Below are 10,704 nucleotides of genomic sequence, written 5' to 3'. Positions count from 1 at the left end.
TTCAAATTTATGAAAAGATTAAATATGTTAATGTGGATTTTGGTAAAATGAAGAAGACGCAAACTGTGACTGAAATATGGAAGAAAATGACAATTTTTTTGTCTTTCATATTGGTGTAAGTTAGATGTGAGACACTTTATTGATGTCATGCAAATAGAAAAGAATGTCTGTGACAACTTAATTGGAACATTTTTCAACATTAAAGTCAAAATGAAGGATGATGTGAACAGTTATTTAAAATCCTAATTGTAGCATTCACTAAGTCTAAGAATATGTACAATGATTTGACTTGAAAGATATTGACATGAGTTTTCATGAAAATTAAATGAAAACAAAATATATGAGTAAATGATTTCAATTGATAAAATCTAGATTGAGGTTAATCCTTCTCATTGAGGTTAATCCTTCTCACTCGTATGTATTTTGGATAAATAAAAATATACAATATTCTAACCTAATTGATATTGATGCACATAAAAAAGTCATTCATATTGATTCCTGACATATGAAATTATTAAGATTATCTCCTAAGCATGATGTCTCGCATCGTTAGAAAACATTCTTATCATTAATAACAAATGTTATATAGCAATTGATACATTCTAATCTATGTCTAGCATCAAAACATATCAAGTATTCTCATTTAGGTCAGATTCTTATAAGTACTTTCCAGTCAAATCCAAGAATCAAGTTCATGAATACAAATTCAAGCTTTAAGCGCAAAATACAAGATCGAATAATCAAGTTCATGAATATAAGAATTCAGCTTTAAGCACAAAATACAAGATCCAATAATCAAGTTCATGAATATAAAACTTCAAGCTTTAAGCACATAATACAAGATCAAATAATCAAGTTCATTAATTAAAAATTCAAGTATAAAATGACAATATCAATATCAAAGAGGACCAAAAATTCATATATAATTACTACCAAAAATACATCAGAATTTGAACAGATTACTCCTAAACCTAAAGGAAAGAATTAGCCACTCATGGCGGTCATTACATGCACCAAAGTCAAAGAAAAAGATATGAAACATTTCTCATTGACAGTTGCTTCTTTTAGGGTTTTCTTCCTTTCGTCCCCCTTCCGGATCACACTTTTCTCCCTGCCTTACGCCGTTATTTAACCTAATTGGACTTAAGGCTAAGTGACATCTATATTCATAATATATCTATTTGCTTCATCTCTCCATAAACTCCTAAAATAACACAATATTGGGAATAAATAGTTCCATTAATCTCATAACTCCAAAATATATAATTAAATTCTAATTTTTCAAATTAGGGTTGGGTCATAGCTTAATCAACAATTAAAATCAATAAGTGTCTTTGCATGAAATTTCACTAAATAATGACATTTATCAGTAACATGCAATTGTCAGACCGTCTAATTATGATTGTTGCTTGTACAAAAAATAAAATCAAAAAGAAATCACACAAATTTTAAACACTATAGTAAGAAATCACTTACTAGACTGTCTAAAGGGTATATGAAGAAATAAAAGAAAAATGAAAAAGAAGCGAAAAGGTAAATGACAAATAACATAAATGGTAGAATCTTAAATAGGAAAGAAAGTAAATGACTGGAATCTCACTACAAGAAATTGTCTATTTACATACTGATTATTACATACGGATTCAAATCCATATGTAAAGTGAGCATTACATATAATATTTACATACAGATTTAATTCAGTATGTAAATAGACATTACATACAGATTTTACCGTATGTAAGAACAAAAGTGATTACATATAGATTTTTCTGTATCTAAGAATAAAAGTGATTACAAACAGATTTTTTCATATGTAAGCCAAAAGTGATTACTTACGGATATTTACATATGGATTTATTTCAGTATGTAAATAGACGTTACATACAATTTTTTTCATATGTAAGCGAAAAGTGATTACATACGGATTTAATCAGTATGTAATTTTCGCTCCATGAAGCGGAAATAGTTACATACGAATTGTATTCGTATATAAAGTATTACATACAAAATATTTTTAATAATTGTAATATTAATAATATTGATATTAATGATAATATCAATAATAACAATATTAATATTAATGATAATATTAATATTTATAATATTTGTAATATTTGTAATATTTGTAATATTTGTAATATTTGTAACATTTGTAATATTTGTAACATTTGTAATATTCATAATATTTATAATATTTATAATATTTATAATATTTATAATATTTATAATATTTATAATATTTATAATATTTATAATATTTATAATATTTATAATATTTATAATATTTATAATATTTATAATATTTATAATATATATAATATTAATAATATTTATAATATTAATAATATTTATAATATTAATAATCAATACCTATAAAGAGGTTTCCTCTTTTTTAATTGCTTTTGATATACATATTTTTTTTCTTATTTTATCTTTATATATTATAATATTTTATTTTATTATTTTAGGTTGATTATTCTATTATTTTTATTTATTACAGTTGTCAAAGGTGAGTCGTTTTGAAACTTTTTCAAATTTAACAAATTTTTAAAACTTAAGCGATTACTTCCAAATTTGATTTGGTTTTATGGATTTCCTTTCTCTCTTTTTTATTCTTAATTGAAACCGATTTTGAGATAAAAGTTTACTTCAATCCTACAAATGTTGAAAAATCAACATAGTGCATTCTGACAAATTTCAAATTCCTACTCGATTTCATGGAGGCTTAAATCGTCGGATTCACGGTCGCTCCTTTGTCCTCCTCCTCCGTGAGCCTACAAAACCCACGACACCAACGCCATCAACGTCAGCAACATCCACACTCACACCAGGCTACATTGAACGCTCTGTCACCGTCATTCTCTCCCCTCTCATCGATGACAACATCATCATCGTCGAAGTCATCGTACCCAACACCCGCAAAAGCTGGAGAATGCTCTGCCAAATCCACATCTTTGTCCGCCTCCACACCTTCACCCTCTCTGACTCGTTGTTAAGGCTACCAAGGCGTAGAAGAAATTAGGTCACTTGTTCCTTTCTTTTTCTGTTTAATGTTAGAGTTAATTAATTTGTTCCCCTTTGTGGTTACTTTATTTTTAAACCCCCACACAGGCACAGAGAAAAAAATGAGGATTCATTTATTTTTTTTGGGCCAATCGAGGAATCTCCGACAACTTCTTCTTTCAAATTTGCAGCACCCACCAACATCACTCATCGAAAATTCATCGGTTATGCTTCAGTGCTTTCTTTTATATGTCGTTCAAATTTTATAAATGTCAATGTAGTATTTATTTCAAAGTTTCTATTTATTTATTCTAATACTAAAATTTTGTGTGTTACAAAAGGATGTTGAACCGAGGTAGATTCAGAAAGGAACGACAATGCTCATTGTGCCTATCAAGTTGGTTTGGATGGCCCTATTTTTTACTTTTTAAAATTATAATAATTTTTAATTTTAACTTATTTTGATATTTGGTGTTTTTTTTATGATTGTATATTTGCTATGGTGATTTCATATGTCATTGAAAGCAACAAAGAGATGTATATGAGTTCTTCTCAAAAGCTGGCAAGGTTAGCTGTTTTCTAAAATGTATGAACTTTATCATTAGTACGTGGTATTAGTGATGTTTTCGATGTGTCTGTTTTCATAGTTTTATGTTTCTCCCTAACATCTAAAATTTGATACTTGATTGCAGGAGGGTCAGAGGGTTACTCTAAATGTTTATGACTTGAGCCAAGGACTTGCACTGAAACTTTCGATGTCGCTATTGAAAGCATATAGTGAGTGCTTCTCTTTATTGTTGGTATAGGGCAAAAGATTATTTGTTTGATGCCAACTTTATCTTTGTTCTGAACAAAAATAAATTTGTATTGGGGGGATTTTTATACATGTCTGTTGGAAGATTGATGTTGTGATTTGTGGATATGTGGTATATATGCAATGATTGAACTATAATAGAAAAAAATATGATCTGAAACATTCTAATACCATAAACTTGGGTTTGCCACTATTGTACTCTGCAGTTTTGGATGTACTTGCCAATGTCTTACATGTTAGTCAAGTGCCATTTTGTTGGAGTGTGGATGGTGGCACTATACTTTAAAATGACGATGAAAGAGTAGTGAAAGACATAAAAATCACTGGTAGAGGAGACAATACCTTCAATATTCCTGAGAGAAAGATGATTGAGTAAGTTTTGGTTTGTTTCTTTAAGAGTCTCTTCGTTGATTATGGGAAAATGTGAAAGGTTGATTTCATTGTATATTCATCTCTTTAAGTTTCAACCTTTGTTGATGAGTCTTACTTTGACAAATTAGTAATTTTGTTAGTATCTGATGTAAATCACTTACATATTGATGTTGTATTTGTCTTGCAGATGTGGAACATGTTCAAAATGTGCAAATAATTTGCACCACAGTAGAAGAAAGTGTCTAATGTGCCGAGCACCAATGATGGAAGTGATACATGCTTATTCTATATACAGTAGTTTTGTATTATCGGGTGATAAGTCTCTAATTTTAGTAATATTTCATATTAAAATATACAGATTTATGAGAATTTATTGCTAATTTACATATAAAATAATTCTTAATTTATGAATTTATACATTTTATATGAGGTTTATTTTAATAAGAGCATTTTATTCTTAAATTTGGTGTTAATTGCATATTTTTAGGGAAGATTGAAGATTTGGAGTAAAGGAGAATAATTTGAGCTAAAAAGAGAAAGCTAAAAGGTCCTAGAACGGAAAAAAATGGAGAGAAAGATTGGGCATTTTTTTATGTTTTATCACTTACCCCATTAGCGCGACACAAGAAGCGACCTAACCCTAGAAAACTAGGATAAATAAGGGGCTGGAGGCTCAACCCTAGATGCCATATTGATAGGAAAACACCATAAAGCGAATTGTAACCCAGTTGGGAGAATGGAAGGTACTAGAGGTATGCATGATTAATTCTACTCTTTGGGATTGAGAGTAATTTGTTCAAACTCTTATGTATTGAGGTGATATTTTATATATTAATATTCAGTTCTTGATTGATTATTGGTATTGTTGTTTTACTTTTAACTTTCCGTGACAAATTGAGAATCTTAAATCTAACCGGAAAGTATTTTTAGGGTTCAGACCTAAACAACAATACTTAACATATTTGAGTGTTAGGGATAAACTCGAAATGTTAATTGCCATTAACGTCTGAGTGTTATTCTAAGTTGTTTTTATAAATATGCGAAAGATCAATACTTAGGAAACATTCTTAAGGATTTTATATGTGAGAGATCGATATAAATGAATTTTCTACAGGCATCAATTTCAATCAAAGAACTTAATATTAACATGCTAATCAAAATACATGAGAGTGAGAGAGATGAAACCTAATCCCTATTTTTCTAATTGAAGCAACTAATTCTTTGTTTGATCTCTTATTGATCACTGCCAACATAACCAATTCAAAACTTTTTTCTTGTTTTGTGTTATATTTAGCGATTATTGTACTCGATAATTCATCATTCCTTGTGAGATCGATATCCGTCCTTAGGAACAATTATTACTTCTGACACCGCAGTGCACTTGTCGTAGAGAGTCATCATCAAGTCACATACATAATCAGAATACATATTGTGACAACTTCTTTCACATGATGTTTTTAAGTAATTTTTTTTAATAATTACTTGTTGTTCCGTGATTATTATATTTATGTGAGTGCACAAAAGAAGATTTGATGGCTCTTCTGATAACCGTAATTCTAAAATGAATAAAAGTATTTTGTTTGATTTAGTTGTTTGAGATTCCTTTTATTATTTTAGATTTGTATCAAAGTCAAATGGATATATGACTTTCAGAATCAGTATTTTTTTTTTAATCTGCAACTTTTAAATATCTTAACCTTTTATAATAGTGGAGGAGATTGATATCTATTATACAGTCAGTATATATCTAATTACTACAATTTATTATTAATCCTTGAAATATTTCTTTTTACTAATATTATTATTTGTTTTCTTGCATAACTTTTATCTTCTATAGAATTTTGAAACCTTTCTATATTTTTGTAATTTCATTTTTGAAAAATTGAAGCATTAAGTTGAAAGGGAGGATTCATTATCATAAGAAAAAAAAATCTATGTTGAACTTAAACGATAATGAAGAAAAAAAGAAAGAAAGATTAGGGTTAGGGATTCAGTGGATCCTCTAAGTGGTGTATATTGAACATAAGATTAAGAAAATATATCACGAGATATGTTTCCAGAGTTGAAATGTTAAGAAAATTATTATAGTGATCTTATAGTCAAATTATAGTAAAATTGTTTTTTAAATATTATTGAAGTGTTGTTTAGTATATTTAGTGATTATATTTCAAGGTTAATTTTAAATTATAACACTTAAATAGTAAAAGATTATAATTTATATATTTATAAGCATCTACCGAAAAGAATATAAATGATTTAATTCACTTTAATAAAACAAATATTATACCATATTTATTCCTCTTAAAAATAATAATTTATAATTAATATATATATATATATATATATAAATATATTGATAATTACATTTAGAAAATATTAAAATTCTGAAAAAGCGTACATATTATAATTAGTTTTTGTATATCTTTTATATTAATAACTGTATTTATATATTATGTTAATATAATTATTTGTACAGAAAGTAATTGTCTTGAAATTTATATATTTATAATTAATTATTTTTAAAATAAAATTTGTTTTTAAAATAAATCTTTTATTTATTTCCCTCTAACAAATTATCATCAAAATACTGTGTCGTAAAAAAATCAAGTCTTGAATAGTAAATAATTATGTTATCTATTATCTTTTAACCTCAAATTTTAATAATTAATTAATTATTATTATTAACGGAAACACATATGTTGGCATTTTTTAATTTATCATAAATTTAAATTTATATGCATATTTTAATATTTGACGTATTTGTGTATTCTAATCATATTTATGTATTTTAATTTTTAATATTTGACTGTGCATGTATATTTGTATTTTTTAAATATATATTAGGTAGCAAATACACATATGTTTATGATAAAATTAAAAAATAAGAATCACGGTCAAATATTTAAAAATGCGGATACACGTTGCAAATATTAAAAAATGAAAATATACAAGCATTAAAAAGATGCAGATTTTTGAATCACAGAGAAAATGAAAGACATCTTGAATACTAATCTTTATTTGATATTTTAAAATTTCTTCCTGTAAAACCATGACATTTTAAGTTATTGTTTTCTTCTATGTTATAATTTTGTATGACATTTATAAATTTATTATATATAACTACTATGTTGAGTATGTTTTCTTCACAATATATCATTAGGTGTATTTAGATAATTTATGTGTTCTTATGTATTCGTATTTATTAAAATGAATTATAAATTTATAGTCTTAATATAAGTGTGTGAATAATGACATTGTTTATTTTAATTTTAATATTAAACATAGATATATACAAATAATAAAGAAAAAATATGGATACACAGGTGAGAGAGCGCATGTGTTCTCTAGTATTTTTAATATTAATAATATTAACAATACTTAATAATATTAACAATACTTAATAATATTAACAATATTTAATAATATTATTAATATTAATAATATTATAAATATTATAATGTTTATAATATTAATAATTTTTATAATATTAATAATATTTACAATATTTAATAATATAAATGATATTAATATTATTAATGATATAAATGATATTAATAATATAAATGATATTAATGATATTAGTAATATAAATGATATTAATATTATTGGTAATATAAATGATATTAATATTATTAGTAATATAAATTATATTAATAATATTGTAGTGGACCAGAGTCCGTAGAGCTCAGTTTTCGGAGTTCGGGCATCGGCATCTATGACAGGCAGGTCAACTCAGTTGTTGGGTCGAGAGGTACGTGACTAAGCTCAGGTACGTGCATATTAACTCTCAATCGTGTATTGATATAATCTTTCGTATATATTAGAGTGTCGTTAGGTTACCTCTTGCTGTAACAACTTTTGTTACGAGAATCTTATCTCGAGTAAGGACATATTCAATGGGAGAAGATCCCGCTTCAGTGTGTGTAATCTTAACAGCACAGCTGCGCAAAATCTTATCTCATAAGAGTGTATCGAATCTTAATAGAATAACCACCTGGATACCCATTTGGGTATCGTTCCCCAGGATCAAATTTATTTTCAAGTACATTTACATGCTTTGTGTATCATAGTACCATGCAATATTATTACGCGTCATCATGCAAATACTCTTTCAAGCCCTAACGCACTTTGGGCTTAAGCTGATAGAATACCTTTTACTTTTTATAGACCCAAATGCACTACATGCACCCCTAGGCCCATTTAACACACTTTCGTTGACCTACCAGGCCATATACGAAAGATTATATCAATACACGATTGAGAGTTAATATGCACGTACCTGAGCTTAGTCACGTACCTCTCGACCCAACAACTGAGTTGACCTGCCTGTCATAGATGCCGATGCCCGAACTCCGAAAATTGAGCTCTACAGACTCTGGTCCACTACAATATTATTAATATAATTTATATTACTAATAATATTAATATCATTTATATTACCAATAATATTAATATCATTTATATTACTAATATCATTTATATTATTAATATCATTTATATCATTAATAATATTAATATCATTTATATTATTAAATATTGTAAATATTATTAAGTATTGTTAATATTATTAAGTATTGTTAATATTATTAATATTAAAAATACTAGAGAACACATGCGCTCTCTCACCTGTGTATCCATATTTTTTCTTTATTCGTAACAAAAGTTGTTACCGCAAGAGGTAACCTAGCGACACTCTATAAAAGGGACTCAAGATCCCTGGTTATGGTACGTTGTTTCTAACGCTTGGCTAACACTTTACTAAGCATTAAATTAGATACTTCTTGTTTATTATAGCCTTGTACTGACTTTATCGTCGGAGTGCGATCGACCATCAGGGCACACTCTGTTTTAACAGGAACAATGTCCAGACATTAAGGAAAGCACGAGTTCCACCACGAGGCAGACGAAGTCTGAGCTTGCCTACAAAAGTCTACTGGCGACCAAGTCAACCGACAAGAACATTTGGCTCCCACCAGGGGCCCGATAAAACTAGCTCCCATCCACATTTGTGATTGAAGCTACTGAGCAGCATGAGGACAATTAGACAAGGTCCCATAAGATCAGAAGGAGGCGACGACCTCACTATACAACAACTTATGGAGAACTTCATCGCTCTCCAAGAGTCGGTGACGACATCTAAGGCCGAATAGGCTCACAGGGAAGAACAGTTCAGGATCGAGCTGGACGCTTCGCGTGTCACCAATGATGAGTTACGCAAAACCAACGAGGAGTTGCGTAGGGATTTACAAAGTTTGGGAGAACGCTCCATGGGAGAGCAGATCCATCCTACCCGAAAGAGAACCCGTCCAATGCCCTTCTCGCAGGCAATCATGGAGGTTGAGGTACCAATGAACTTCGTGACTCCTAAAATTACGTTCACAGGTACAGAATATCCAGAGGCTCATCTCAAGGCTTTCCATGCCCAGATGATGATTTTGGGAGGCACAGACGCTATGCACTGTAAGTTACTCATGGGAACGTTTACGGGTACGACACTGCGCTGGTTCATTGGCCTCCCAGATGGCCACATAACTTCGTCCAACCAATTCTCTACGTTGTTCAGGGAACAATTTATTGTCAACCAGGCTCCACCCCTTGTTCCCTTCGATCTATTTGAGGTGAAGCAAAGGCAAGGAGAGCCTTTAAAGGATTTCCTGAACCGGTTTGGTGCATTTGTGGCAGAGCTCAACACCCAGGATGAAGCTTTGATGCTCTACGCCTTTGTGCGAGGGGTTGTGTCAGGACCATTCGGCGATTCTTTGATAAGAAGTTGACCAAGGACTTTCGGTGAGATCAGGCGGCGAGCTATTGCCCACATCGCCGCGAAGGAAACTGTGACAACGAAGTGCGAGAACGCAGGTGCTGGGCAATACAAGCCACACGATGGAAGTCGTACCCAACCCATGAGGGTACACGAAACTGCAACGGAGAAGAGGTCGTCGGTGCGGGGGACGCCTTACGAGTCAAAGTCGATAAACGACCAACCTTATTGACCCAAGTTCAAGGTGTCGTACAAGGAGTTGCTTGCCTTGCCCGACATAGTGAGCAAACTAACATTTCCCCCAAAGACAGACAAGGTTTTGGGGTCAGGTAAAAATACTTGGTGCGAGTTCCACAATGCCTTTGGGCAAGATATGAAAAATTGCATAATCCTTAAGTATCAGTTGTTAGGGCTGATGAAGGTAGGCCTTCTGCAAGATTATTTGGTGGGAGGTCAGGAGGAATGAAAGCAAGAATCGTCATCGAAGGAGCAGAGGCTTGAGGTGCCTATCCATGGCGAAATCAACACCATCTCTGGAGGATTTTTCAAAGGAGGTTGCACCGCTACCCAACGGAAGAAATATGCAAGGGAGGTAATGACAATGGGGGCGCCTGGGCGTGTGATCAGCCCGCCGAGCCCGACCTATGCTTCACTCATACTGACTTGAGGGGCGTGGTCCCCCATGATAATGATCCAGTGGTGATCTCGATGGTCACCGCATGGAGAAGGGTACACCGGGTCTCGTTGACCAAGG

Source organism: Phaseolus vulgaris, chromosome 11 (assembly GCF_051622355.1).
Source record: "Phaseolus vulgaris cultivar YP4 chromosome 11, ASM5162235v1, whole genome shotgun sequence".
Lineage (NCBI taxonomy): Eukaryota > Viridiplantae > Streptophyta > Magnoliopsida > Fabales > Fabaceae > Phaseolus > Phaseolus vulgaris.
Note: the sequence above shows the minus strand (reverse complement) of the source record.